Raw genomic sequence first — 15,971 nt, forward strand, 5'->3', positions numbered from 1 at the left:
TAAGCAATTCTCTCTAAATATAGAACACACATTGAAATCATCTCATCGGTGCCGGCGCCATTGAAATCACATTTTCAATTTAAACTTCCCAATTGGGATCGAAATAAGTATACCCAAAAAAAGAAGTGTACACAATAATTCAATTATCGTCTAGGCACGAATAGCAAAGGCAAACCTAGACGGAAAAAAATGGGGAATTAACGATCCAACTTTTACTTTCTTTCGAGCATATCACGATGTATATAGAATCAGAATCACGATGCGCCGAGAGATTCACCTCACATTCCATACTTTTTGATGTTAAGACTTATTTTTGAATATCTTTTGAAATTATTAATATTAATGTTTTGAATTGAAACATTTTTAATTAATTATTGACCAATTGTTTACCAACTGTAAATAATTTCCAGATTGGGATTAATTTCGAAGATTATAAATTTAGAGATTAAGCAGTATCATGAATAAATATAAGAAAATATTCTACGAAAAAAGTAAAACAAATTTAATCTGTCTCGGAATAGTCTTATCGGAATTGAACCAATATATACGATATTCAATATTTATTTAATTGCATTACAGTGTTTGCATCAAAGTCTATGATGGTATTAAATTATACCTTAAAAAATGAACTTAATTATTTAGACTTACATTCAGATAATTCATGTTTGACTACAATTGTTTCGGGTTTGGATCTTCGGAAGAAAGGCTGCTTGCTAAGCACCAATTTTGTCAATTTCGAGTACATCTTCCGAACAAGTGTACCAAAGTACTGAATTTTTTGCAATACCGAAAGTAAAAACGTTAATTATCAATTAATACCAGTGAATTGGATAATTACAGCTAAATAGGTTAAATTATTGAACTGAAATATAATTGTCAATTAGTGCATGAAATAACAACGAAAAAATCAATTGAAATCGAAAAATTGGTGTCAACTACACGAAATTGAAATTTATTTTATGGTACAGTATGCAATTTCTTCACTATTTAAAGTAAAAAAGTAGAGCTAAAAAAGCTCTAAATTTACCGCTTGCAACCAAATGTATAATATAAATCCAATATTTGGGATTGCTTGAGAACAATATTTTTTTATATTAAATAAATCTTTACTAATTTAATTCTATCTCTATAATAATGTCTTTCAACAAAATTGATACTATTTTAAAAGCGTTATAGAGTTCTTTGCAAATCCCTTGAAAGGTTATATCCTTCTCTTACTGCACTGCATAAACACACGCATTGTATGGATGCCATGGGAGAATCTCCATTTATCATTTGTGGGAATCTCAGTTACATTGTTTCGTGATAATTTTTAATTTTAAAGAGCGCATTTCTCTGTGCCCAACACGTTTTTTTTTTCTTCTGTTCATGGGTAAACCCCTTGCACTACGGTAAACACACTTTTACCATGAGAAATCGACTAATTTGTAGTAGCTTAATGTTACAATCTAATAGGCCGATTCAATTACATCGAAATACAGTTGTTCATTATATAACTCGTTTCGTGCACGTTAAGAAACGCTTGATGCATATTTCAGAAACTGTTTAAAATACAATATACGAAGAACAATCATGTTCGATATTAGCTTGTCAGCTGATTTTTTTGGACATATCTGAACCATAAGATAAGACAAACTTTTTTTTTTCATAATACTCAATCAACTCAATATTTCCAATTCTCTAGTGAGTTTTATGATAGTTGGTATAATAATTATGTAATATAATCATTTATTTAAAAAAATACGATATATCATTGTACGATTACAATAAAAGTAACACATATATTAGGGATATATTTATGAGTAAGTTAAGCATTACAAATTGTAATTGGAACTTACGAGCCATGACAAATGAAACTGAACCTCATTCATTCCCACTGAATTCGCTCCATTGTGCTCATAATTCAGCCATATATCACTTAATAACAGGTGATTGCAACACTAACATTTTTAGATGTACTAAGATTTTCGAAAACCAGTTGATTGTTACGACTTCTCCGCCCGCACAATCATATTTATAACTATTACGCACTTACTTCGGATTCTCATTCGACAAGTGAAAATACATAATTTTTGAAGTATTTAGCTCGATGTTCAAGTGCAACACCAACTGAATTTTAATTGGATTGTTTTCCAATGAAACCAACTCGAGATTCGGTCTAATTATTACCGGATTAGGTTATTGTGTTAATAACTACATATTAATTATATGGAAGAGGTGCTGCATTTAATCGGATAATGCGATGCCCACCAGACATGCCCAGAATTTGAAGATTATTAGAAAGTTCTTTTTTGTTTCACTTGTATAAGAACCATAATTCGGCCTAGCCTTGATGAAATTACCCAACTTGCCATTGTCTAATAATAGCTTAACCGCTATCTCGAAAAAATATTTATTCCATTTGTATCAGATAATCTCTGGGGATTTGATCAATGAAATTCGATGAAGAAGTTCAAAGATTATAAACAAAAATAATACGAATCCACAACAAATTTTTATTGTATGAATATTATAAAATTATCCACTAGATAACAATAAAATCCTAATAAATAAAAACTAAAAAAATACGTTATTGATCATTTTACATATTTTTGTTGCAAATTTTCTTCTAAAAATATCATAGTAAGTAGTAACATATAGTGGACATTGTGTAGACACCTTTATTTGAATGAAAACTTCGTCATGTATATCTTATCAAGTGTTTCAATGTAGGTCAAACATTGTTATCGATGCTTATTAAACTGAAGAGTATACATTCCTTTACGCATACGGAATTCCATTAAGTTCAAACAAGTTTTGCAAAATATTAGTATTATATTTTTCAGACTATCAGACCAATTAGGTAGATAATTCCTATTAGAACTCTGTGTTATATAATAATAGGAAATAAACATTGTGTTTTTGTAGTCCAGTTTCCATGTTATCATTTGATAAATATGTAAATTTCGAAAGTAGTTTATTTCATATTTCGGGTTAATATTTGACGTAAAGTTGTTAGTATAAACTCTTTTAACTTTAGCTATCAAATGAAAACATGGAATTTAAGATAGTTAACAATAGAGAAATATGCATTTACTACTTACAAATAGTAAGAGATTGCAAGTAACTGAGATGAACAAACATCGGGTAGCAATAAACTTGCCATTGCAAAGCACTAAATGCATTTATAAATATGGCAGGTATTTTGTACGGCTATTTCAACAGGAATAGTAAGATGGCCGTAGCGCAAGAGTGGGAAAGGAAGAAGAGACGAATGCAAAAAAAAAAGAGGAAAAGCCTTTTGTCCAGGCCGCTAACGGCATAAACTCTCATCGCCGATTTCCACAACCATTACATAATAATACTAACGCAGAAGAGGCGGAGGCAGAGATGTGCCTTTGCGGAATAAATTTCGTGACCGATCATCTTCATGGGTTTTCCGTGGACAGGTTTTTCTTCGGGGCCGAAGGAAAAACGAACCTTTTGGTCCACGAACCATTATTTTTAATCGTTCTCTTCCCTTCGGCCAGTATTTTGCGCATTATCCTCGCAGCTCGGATAATTTATTCCCGAGCTCATTACGAGCCACGAAAAATAAAATTAAATAGAAACACGTCTAAGTGGAACGCAAACGTTGACTCTGAGTTGACTCATTTCTAAACTCAAAAGAACCACCTAGAATAGGTGCGGTGCACGGAATTTCGTATACGAAATGTCTTCACCGCCGTTCGACATTAATTAATGCCATGTGCAAGAAATAAACAAGAAAATACACGAGATTAATTAATTTTATTGATTTTTCTGGTGAGATCATAAATTATATTTCGCGTTATATGCACCTCGTTCTCTCGTGTGTCTCACCAGTGCGAAGTGTCCTCGAAGTTACAACATTTTTTTTTATTAGTGTTTATGTATTTTTTACCTTGCTCGATGCAAAAAAAAACGCGCTAAATGAATCTAAAACTGAACGATTACGTAATCGCTTATGTAAAAGATGGAATTGTGAAGAACAAAAAAATATATAGTAGCAGATTTCCTGTGGCGGCTTTGTTGTCTGCCGACTTGGTAAAAGTGAAATCGTAAAACTTAATTTATACTCATGCGACAGCACTAATAGGAATTGTAAATCTTGTATTTTCATATTCATATGCATTTGCGCTGATAAATTAATATTTCTGTTTTTAACTTCCAAGAGTATTAATGTCATGTATTTTGTTATGTAATTCTGCTTTTGCTACAATCTATATTATTACATAGTTTATCTCAATCCAAGTTTCTAGCACTATATTTCTTCTCATCTTGCGATAGTAAAGGTTACATATAATGTGTATTTAAAGGTTTTGAAGCAATTGTTGTGTTATAATTAGTTTTAAGGAAGTTTTCAAGTCAATCTCAAAATTATTAAGTTCAACCAGATAATGATTATACTTATTCCTTTTCTGTGAATGTTAATATTGAAAATAATAAAAATAATTAAGTATTCAAGAAACAGTTACATTTCGAAATATTCATATTTTATATCTTATTGCTGTAATTTTACTATAAAAATTGTAAAATGAAAAACACAAATGTAACAAGTTATAAAAAAAAATGGTTAAACAACATAAGCATAATTATTTTTTTAATGCAGCATAGAGATAAGAAGATATCGTTAAATTTCAAAAGATTGCATAAAATAAACTGATATGTTGTACTTTCGTTCATTCGAAATAAATCTCTAGACATATTGTATAATCTGCCATTTTTTGGATTATATATTTATAAAAATTTAAAAATCGCACATATATTTCTATTTATAAATTTATCAGCTAAAACCGTTAAAATTTCGGCAACTGAAATAACATTTCATGACCTTTGATAATAACGATTCAAATAAAATAATTTGATTATGTTATTTTTTTATATAACTTTTATATAAATGAAATTGTGATTGAAAATGTAAACATTCTTAAACTTATAAATAAAGTCTTTATTCCCATTCGGTCAATATTAGGATATAAAATAAAGAAAACGTAATAATAATTTAATGCGACAACGGAGACAATAGTACATGTTGAAACTCGGACAGAACATGGAAATTATGTCCATAAGAATCTGAACTACATTCGTTTCATTTATAAACAAATCCGCATAAACCGTTCTCGAGCGACAGGAATTTTCTTTATTTCCTATTTTTGTGCACTTGCTTGCGGCCTTAGGAAGATGAATGGCAGGAATAAATTATGCAAGAAAGGAAATATCAAGTTTTGTTTTGTGCCCCGCGCACAAAGATACAGTTGAAAACAAAGAAAATCAACGGGCATTTCCTTCTCTCCAGTCGCAAGCATTTATTCTTAAAGGCCTCGTAAAACGGAGACGTGTGCAACTTCTTCTTTTCCTACATACATAATTGAGTTAATTATATTTCTATTTTTTTTCATCTTTGTTTCTCGCTGTATTCTCTTTAATTACTTTTAAACATTTACTCATCAATCGACTCATTTATATTAATTGTAGTAAACTAAATGATGATGCAAATAATCATTTGTGATTTTTGTACGTAAAATTCGATTACGATTTTATTTTTAGGAATTACAGATTACTGATCACACATTCGGAGATAACGTAAGTATATAGATGCATCTTACAATTTAAAGAAATTGTGCAACTAGGTATTACTGTGAGTTCATCTTATACAAATACGTATTTAATTTGCGCCTAGAGCCAAACCTCTAGGATGAGTTTTCGAAAGAACGCTTTCCAAGGACGAAGCGCTCATTTCAATATGAAGCCAAAAATAAAAAATGAAGAAAGAAAGAATGCCATGTAGTTATCCTTCGTGAAGGAATATAAACCAAATATCACTGTATCAACAACATTCCAATAGAAACATGGGACACAAGAACATCACTGATCATAACATAAAGATATTATATATCTTAGTAGAAAAATGTATAAATAATAAACTGTAATAGACGAAAAGATCATTATTTTCAGACAATTTCCCAAATTTCATGAAACTGTTTTATTTATGAATGAAATATGAATGTTTATAATCTTTGTTCATACGATTTTACTTTAAATAGTGTTTTTGTTGACTTAGATGATAACGATATCATTTTTTAAGAGTATTCTTTTCAAATGGTTTTAAACTTTGTGCGGTTGTGAAATACCAAAACAAGGAAAGATTCGCGTTTCAAGGAAATATAATAAGGAGGATGACAGCATGCTGAGAATATATAAATAATTACGAATGTTGGATTTCCATTGAAACTGAGAGTCAGTGGTGTTCTAACCTTTCGAGAAAAGCGGCGAAATAAATATAAAAAAAAATCAAATGACGTAAGCTCAATAACTGGATATTTTTGTGATATTTGAGTTTATCATTGGTTCTTGATGTTCAGATAAGTACGTTTATAGTATGCACGATCGGTGAAAATGTAATTGGTTCAATTGGGAAAGATCTTTTAATTAAATCATGCTTGCGCAAGAAACTAATTTATGCTCGAAGATTTCGGTTGTCGTGTTATTTTCTTAATATCTAAAAGTACTGTTGGTTTTATTTTATGTTTTGAAGAATTTTTGGTAAAAAGAATTTTTAGATATGAAAAGTTTTTTCTTGGTACGAAGAGCTTCTTGTTTGATTAGTACAACGTTTTGTGATTGCAATACTACTATTGTATTGTATAGTATTATTGGAATACAAGTTGCAGTATTTCTAACCTGGACACTGTTAAGTCGAAGAAGAGGACGAAACAGAATACAAAAAAAAATTGTGTGTGTGCGTATATAATAAAACCGCATTCCTGGGTAGAGTATATATCCGGATCCCGCGTGTCCCTTCTAATCCCGAGACTCTGTCCGTTTCATATGATGGTATATCAGCTGTTTTTTGGACACTGCACACCGTACACACACACTGCGAACAATGACAATTGTTCAATGTCCATTGCACTTTTGTTTATAACACCATATGCGGTTTAACTGCCCACGTAGTGTACTGACAAACATGTTTCCATAACTCGAGACCAGTGGCTCACAACTCAGGTGTTTCTACATTACGCATGCGTAGGCCACTCTCCTCGCACATTCGCTTGCTCAGACGGCGGTTATGTAATGTATTCCCCCCCGACTTAAGTGTCTCTCTTCGCGTTCTGCCGGCAGCAGCACGACGATCGCACATTTCACTGTGCGCACACAATTTTATGTATTTATTTTTTTACATGCATGAAAAAAAATAACCGTTACGTAAACACATCTGACTTTTTATTGGCTTTCGCTGATAAAGGGTGATAAGTGAAGCACCGGAAAAGTAAACACATGGAGTGTCATGGAAACGCCTACACTAAAAATATGATCTAAACTGCTATAAACACATCAATGTTATATAACAGTATGCATTAATCCAACAGGAACTTAAGAAATTACAAAAAAAAGTGTTAATCTTTAAATTTAATTCAGAATTATTACTGTTTAAAAATTTAAGAACAAACGATTTTTTTAAGTACAATATTTCATACGACCTAATTAATTCCACTGCAGAAAATTAATGCAAAATGATTAATTTAAATATAATAATAACTGTGAATCATTTTATTAAAAATATCATAAAATTATGTACGTAATCTACAAAACTGTTTATAACCATGAGCGTTTAAATGATGTAACATTTTGAACTAACCTTTTGATTATATATAATTTGCTTATAAATATAGCGATCTACTAATTATTATAGCAGTAAGTCATTTCACGTGATCCAATTAATTGAAAATATGATCCAATTAAGGGCAATTAGCGAAACTAATAAAGAAACTTGTGTTGTAATAGATTTAGAAAATTGACGACAAAATTAACAAAAACTCGGTCATATTTGCTGTATTAATACATGATCTAGTTTCAAAAATAGTACAAAGTAATGTAACAAATTGACCTTTCTTGATAATGATACTATCAAAATAAGTAAAAATATAATCAAATTAGAAGCAACTATTTGAAAGTATTAAAAGATATTAGAAAAACTCAGCTTTTCAAATATTTTATATAGTTTTCTTTGTTATAAATTAAGTTCAGTTCTATTTTAAAGTTCAATAAATACAGAATTGTAAAAATTTCAAAATTAACACATGTGATGTAGACATCACTTAATAAAAAACGACAAAAGAAACAAATGCAACAAAACAGATAGTACATCTTCCAAAAATATTATCAATTTTTGTTTAGACAGTTATTTCTTTTTTATTTTAGATTTTTGTTCGTAAGTCGGTGGATACCTGTAGTATATTTCTCATTTATAAAGTTATCGATGCAAATGAGATTATTTTATTATGTAAAACAGAGATTCTAACACCTTTATTAATAACAAATAATAAATTATATATTTATCATACTAATTTTAAATCAATATAACTTAAAGTTATTTAACTTAGATATAAGATAGATAATACAAGATCAAAATCAAACATTTTTGTATCATTTCATATAAAAAAAATGAAATAAAAACCACAAACTCGCCGACAGCTTTCTGCATACCAAAATGGTAATTTCTATGTTTTTGGTAGAACAACCTTGATTTTTTTGCAATGACCTATTTTAAAACTATTGTTTACATGTCAAATTTGACATATAGTGTATAAATTTGCAGGTGAAAGCAGATACATAAATTAATTTGTAGTACAGAAACAATGGATATTATTTATGTAATTGTTTTTCTCATTAAGTAAACATGTACTGTTTATGAAGTCCCAACAACAATTAATTATAGCAATCAATGAATAAAATGTCTAGTAACTTTCTGATATGTATATATATTAAACTATTAGTCCGAAGGTGACAAAACCGCACTTTATTGAATGAATTTATCATCATCAAGACGTGATTGCTATGACGCGTTTCCAGCTCCGTGCCGGAAATGTACGCTTCGTAATACTTTTAAATAAATGAAAGAGATTTTACGTGATTCTGCATCGCAATGTGATACTCATCTCTAACAATTGCTACCTGCGACGATTTGACTTGAATATAAAATTCTAAGACATTTCGTGACTTTCTATTGGACTTCTCACACATAACACACAGCCCACAAAAAAAAGTTTTACTTTGTGAACACGTTTCTGTTTTAGTCATTTCTTTTAAATTAGTATACGACATTTCAGTAAAAGTTTGCATTTTGAAATTCGCACACATCATTGACACATTTCTAAAAGAAAATATTGTTTCCTTTGATGAAAGTATTTTTTATTATGGTCTAAATGTGTGCCGATATTTTATTAACGTAATTATTCGAAAATATTCACAGTCTAATTAATAAAATAATTACCTTTATTTAAGAGACATTTCAGAGTGTCATTGTTTCACTCTGTACATTGATTTTTAAATTATTACAAAGAAATTACCAAAACTTACATCTTAGTATTAACAAAAACAAAAGAATATTTATAATTAATACTTTTATTCAGTATAGAATAAAACAACATACAAAAAAATACTGTTTTCTAGGAGAACTAACATGATTAATTCCTGCTGCTTTGAATCAAGATAATATTTGCACGAATGAAGAGATTGGGGTATTACGTATTAATTCCAACTTGGATGTTTGTTTAGGCAAATCATCATAGTAACTTCCTACAACTAGTGTATAAAATGTGGATTGGATCTGTGAATTTGAACAAACAAATTTATATGTTCCATATGCATATTTGAATTACAAATTCAGACATTTTAAATTGCAGAATAAGCGTATTTTAACTTTAAAAATACAATCAGTAAAAGTTTTTAACATAGGATTTAAATTATGGTTAAAATATCCAATTTTTATTACGACATAATAAATAATAGTGCATTTCTCTTCCTCCGACATTAATTACAAGAAATCCGGATGGATGCGTATGATTAGTTAGATATAAAATTTCCATCGATCCATCAACTAACCATTTCCTTGTGAAATAACTAACAATTTTATTGTCAGTGAAAGTTCGAAATGCAAAAGCTTTTTGATGTGCAACCATTACTTACATTGATGAAACCTTATTATATAAACTTTCAATTGATTTTCATCATTAAAATCATATTCGATAAGATACAATGTAAATAATTGAAAAGAAAAAAAAAAGTATGCAATAAAAGTGTTAATTTATCATTAACAATAAAAGAGCGACAATATACAAAACAAGTGTACTAGCAACATTTGCATATATCCTTTTTGTAGCAAATTGCCGTTGCATAATGATAATTTTCTGTGTATCTAATAATAACTGGATTATTGGCACAATTTGTATTTAAATTTTACTTTCGCTTTCCGCCGACTGCAGAAATACTGATTAACGCTACAGGAAACTTGCAAAACCGTAGTGCGGTTTAAATAATCGTTATTACTACTTGGAAATATGTATGATAATTGTATATTAAGATACAATTTGTTTCAATATCAATATACTAATTTTATTTGCACTCCATTTAAAATAATGTTTTATGCAATGTTGGTTGCATAACTACAACATAGTAGTTTGACTTATTAAGATATATGTGCTTTACTAATTACCTGAAGTTAATTAATGTATACAATACTTGTTTAATTGTATAGTCGATAATTACCAGAGTATTTGGTGGATGCTTTTACAACTAATTACCTTAAAGAAATACCTATAATACCTCGCACAGTGCGGGTAATAAAATCTGTGAATATGCACTCTTTGAAACCGGACTAATCGAGGACTTTGAAACCTCATAAAGTAAACTGTACAAAGAGACTTGATTGTATCAATAGAAAAACGATAACAAATTTGTCGCACTATACGATGTATTGCTGTATAGTCTTTGACATAGATTATAGCTATATTTAACAAGTACTAGTGATACAAATCGCTCAGACTTTCTATAATCTATGCACAAGTACTTCCAATCATATATCTTAGAATGTTTCATCTTCTTAAACTGCAATTGAATAAATCTTAACGTTTGAAACTATTGATGATAAATCGTTCACTGAATTTATCCAGACTGTTTGGTCTAAAATTAAAGATACTTAGATGTGGCGTTAATCACCGCACTCCTCTTTTTAATGACGTCGGCGGAGATTAAACAGAAGACATAGTATGAATTAAACCTCCGAAATCATCAAATCATTAAACCTTTCACACCGATAACGAACGATAATGACGAAGATCCTGTCCTGACGCAAAGCAGACAACCACCGACTGGAAGCGGCTAAACTGAAGATGAGAAGACGATGATACACCGAAAACAGCAACTCGAATAACAATCGCTAATGAGAAACATACAAATTGCGCAACGGTATTGCAGATAATTAAAGACGATGATTTATATAAAGTTGGCGCTGCTAGAGTGAGCATACACGCAAAAAAATAACTGAAACAACAAAAAAATATTTAAATATCATAAATTCTGGTAGTCGTAAAACAGATCGTTAATTTTTTCAAATATAACGGGTGACAATTATAAATAAATTAAGTTCTTTGTGAATATAAAGCAAATGTTGATGAAATGCGACAGGTTCTTCTAAGCGTGTCTTCTAAACAGGTCAAACCGATTGACTTTCCAGCATCCATTATGCAATCATCACAATCGCCGATTTGTTCATTATCTTTTTAATAAATGACGTGTCGTGTCCATCATAATTAGCAATCGTTTAAAAATATATTCTGAAAATGTCCTTCTTTCGAGTTAATGTCATAATTATTCATTGTCAAGGCCGTAGAATAGCAGCTTTCGGAAAATTAATAAATAAAGGAAGATTGAAATTCAAGTCGACGCTGCAAAAAAAAAATAGAACGGGTTAATGGAGTGCTTTTTCTTTTCGTCGTCCGCTTCCCATTTTAATTTGCAAATTGTTTACTCCTGCCACACACAAGGCAGCAATAATCAATTTGTGCAAATAGTTCTGTTGATGCCTTGAAATTGAGCAATCTACATTCATTACAGATAATTCGAGATGACGGGAAAGAGCAATTTGCTGCAGCTACATTTTTATCAACGTCAAAGCCTTAAGCTCATTAATAAAGCAAATATCCCACACACATGCGAGAAAACCTCGTTATTTAAACGGATTTCTTAAGGCATACAGATAAAAGTTGAACTTGTTGAAATCAATCCACGTTTACTTCATTATCACGAATATAAATGTTTGCTTCTCGTAAAGCTACGAATAGTAATGCATCTACGACACATGCATAATTCAGCGATCAGGCATATCGATAGATCTTAAACCCAAATACCGGCTGGTGTAGTCGCACAGATTTACATGTCCTAGGCCGATTGGTATGAATGAAGTTTTGTACAGATATAAAACATAATAAAATACAGAACACACACGAAAGGTCTTAACAGTAAAACATAACGGTTCGGACGTTCTTTATTTTCAAACGTCAAATTAGCGTCCGATAGAAAAACGTTAAAAAAAGCAACAAGGAACTGACTGACACGAAGAAAGAAACAATTTCAACGCACGTCTGCAGAGCGGGAATGACTGTTGGACGAGCAAAATCGTCTCTTCTTCGTATAAAACAGATTCCATCATTTGCGTGCGTTTCAGTATCGATGAGGGTTTCGTGGTTCGTTCGGGTTTGAGAACAGTTATTGCAGTTTATCCTTCATGTTGAATGCTTTTGATTGGAAGTAATTACTACCTAGGTGTACAATCAATCTTCGAGAGAACCGTGAGTAAACCTAATTATTCGCTGTAATTACAATAAATTACAAGTTTTCATCGTAAAATTTTAATAGCAAATGCATTCAATTTTAGTTGGCAATAAAATAAAACATGATTATTTTATAGAAAATTACTGTTCTCAATGCTTTTTATTCTCATTAATAAATTAATGACAGTTGGCATTAATGTATTGTTTTCTCTAAGGTGTTTAAACATATATACATTTTTAGAATTCTACTGCTAATTAAAAAAAATATTGTTTCAATAAAAAAATTAAATTACTATAAAAAGTTTTTACTTTATATTGTTTTACAACTTATTTTTTTCGTCATGATTTATATTATTATCTTACATTTATTGTCACGAAGTGGATTAACTTCAAGTTTCTACCTGCATATATATATTCCATATAAAATTTGCATACGAATTTCGCGAAATCAAGTTTTACTTGCATATTTATGTCCGATAATATTCGAAATTTAAAAATGTCCTGCCATAAACATAGTACTTTAGCAGTTGTTTTCGAAATGCTTTTATGGCTTAATTTTACTTTTTTAATACTCAAATAATAATAATAATAATATTAGTACTTCTATCTTCACATTTCATGGAGATATGAAAATTAAGACAACTTGAAATTAATTTGGGATGTTATGTTGTTACGTAAAAGCATTTCGCAATTATACTTCGACTTCAAACATGAAAATTATCAACAAAAAAAATCAATTATAAATGCTAAAAGAAGTTTCGTGTAATTAAAACAAAATTTATCTTCTGTTGAAATGCAAATGAGAGATAAAAATCGTGAATAGTTTTTAGGTGTTTTGATTATTTTAATTGAGTTATTTGCGAACAACGCCTAAATCAAACTATTTGCATAAAATGAAGGCAAATTGTAAAAAACTGGTTTATTAGTAGATCTGTAATTAATAAGTTTTTCATTAATTACCATTTTAATTATTTCCAGATTTCAAAATTTTATTTTAGAAACATATTTAAATTAAAATACAAATGGAAAAATAAAATATCTTACTTAAACTTATTCCTACTTCACTCGTATAATTAGTAGATGTCTAAGTTAAATTAAGTAACTAAAGATGAGACTTAAGTATTTTTAGATGTACGATGCTTACGCCGCCATCTAGAAAGCAATAGTCGAACGTAACGTACATCCCTACACAACATTCGGTAAAGAAATTATGAGATTGTTAAGTCTGTAGAACGAATACTAGATGGCAATACTATACACTAATACAAGTTATTCAAAAAAATAATCTCAGTAATGACAATGTTTGTGAATAATTTATAAAATTATGGATTTATCGAAGACTCAATCAATCATTGCAGAACCTTTTTTGTTGAATTAATGTAAATAAATTTACAACAAAAAATCCAATGTTTCATAACCAAATAATTCGTAAAGTAAACAGCAATTATTCAAAAAAACTAATTTGCAAGCACTGAAACCGCTTTTATATAATACATTACATTGACAGGACAGTAATGTGTTCATCACGTCCACTTGAATAATGACAGCCTCTCGATTATAAATGAATAAATTCCATGTAAATCAGAATATATCGAAAATCGATATATGCAATTAATATAAATGCAGCTTAATCTAAGTACCATTGATTAATTATATCATTTCCCATAATTATGGTAATATTTAAGTGGTGTAACTATCCGTATCGAATATTTCCCACAAACATCAAATCTGTCTGCAAAGCAATTAAATAAAACTAGTTTAACTTCAGAAAAACATGTACATTTCAACTATATTATTATACATATATTACTCACGTGGTCATATTTGCAAGTTGGTATTGAAGAAAAACAGAATCAACAACGTAGAGGACTTACCTAGAACAAAAGAAAACAAACATAAATATGATGCAATTTTAACAATTCTGCTTTTTCTGTTATTAAACATTTATATAATAATTACGTAACGCTCTTAATAATTATAATTAAAAGTAAAATATGCAAAAGCAATTTCACAAAAGTAATTGGTTTAAGTGTTAAACTTATTATATAACACATTTCAAAGTTGTTGTAATATGCGAAAACTTTTTCCATTATTTTATATTTGAGAAATTAAAATTTACTGAAAACAAATGTTCTTGAAAAAGTACTAGTTTGTAATTAAAACAAGATTTCATTAAAATAAATGTAATTATTATTACTGTCACTAATTATTATTTGAAACTTATATTTTTAAATCTATTTTTAATGATATCCTGGTTTGTATATCTTTTTGTTTCTTGTTTTAATCGTATTTTATAATTATGTATTCACTGTTGTAATAGGAAATATAAAAAAGTGACCTCTTTTTCTATATTTATATAAATAATTCTTGTCGTGTATCAACATGTAAATTTTGAACAAATTCTGATTTTATGTATCTCATAAAGCAAAACTTCACATTTGTAACTATTTGCTATAACGCAACATCAAATACGATAAAGCCGAACAAGAATTCCATACAAATCCTGCGTATGTTTGAATTAAAAACAGGATCATGCAAAACAATAAAATCCTCAAAAAACAAACAACACCATTACTTTTTATTTGTAGCAGTTTCTTGTTTCTCTTCATCCAGATTTTAATTTCGAGGTTGTGAAAAACGGTTTCGTAACCACGAGATTTCCATTCAGAGATACGGAGAGTTCGGATAGTTTCATGTGTCAACAAGAGCGCTCCGTAAACTTTCTCACACCAGTTAACTTTGTACTTCACTTCCTCCTATCTCGATCTTCTTACGCAAGGCCCAAAAGGAAACGACATTGTGTTACACATACCACAAAAAAACAGGCTCCAGATTTTTGAAGTCAGGTACAAAAGGATCCATATTATATTTAGATTGTCGACGAATGATAAATATCTATGGAATTATACAATCAATCTTCGTACTTTCATAAAGATTTCATAAAACTTTTGATTGGATATGATTTAAAGCATGGCCAAAAGGACAACATTTCTGGATTTTTACTCGTATAGTGAAACATATTCAAAAATACACTTAATATGTGTACACAAAATGATGTAGCAGGCGCGCAATCCAGGACTTCTTTTCTCATCGTCACTCGTTATGCGAAACGTCGCTTGTTAAGCCAGATATTTTTCTTACAACTCATTTTGCTCGTTAAACGAAATACCCGTTATGCGAGGTCCTCGTTAAGCGAGGTTTCACTATATATAAAAAATATATTTGTATTTTTATGAATTTAATTGCATTTAAATGCATTTTACAAAATTAATTTAAACCTTTTTTCTAAAATCAATATTTTCTAAAATTACGATATGTTTCGCATAGTGCGGCTTCGATCAGTCTAGATTCACTATAGTC

General features: G+C 29.7%; 2 protein-coding genes across 6 annotated transcripts in view; one reads left to right on the forward strand and one right to left on the reverse strand.

The window, feature by feature from the left end:
• Positions 1–15,971, reverse strand: part of LOC108567900 (dystonin) — a 115,494-nt gene that overhangs the window by 71,524 nt on the left and 27,999 nt on the right. Inside the window, exon 1 of one of the 5 annotated variants that reach the window (XM_017928662.1) lies at positions 6,682–6,969. The exons of the other annotated variants lie outside the window; for them this stretch is intronic. The gene's annotated coding sequence lies outside the window, so the exon portion shown is untranslated. Of the gene's footprint in view, positions 1–6,681; positions 6,970–15,971 lie in introns of those variants that run through there. 5 annotated transcript variants of the gene reach the window in all.
• Positions 1–15,971, forward strand: part of LOC108567886 (venom serine protease-like) — a 55,128-nt gene that overhangs the window by 41 nt on the left and 39,116 nt on the right. The window lies entirely within an intron of this gene.

Source organism: Nicrophorus vespilloides, unplaced genomic scaffold (assembly GCF_001412225.1).
Source record: "Nicrophorus vespilloides isolate i.1.1-1 unplaced genomic scaffold, Nicve_v1.0, whole genome shotgun sequence".
Classification (NCBI taxonomy): Eukaryota; Metazoa; Arthropoda; class Insecta; order Coleoptera; family Silphidae; genus Nicrophorus; species Nicrophorus vespilloides.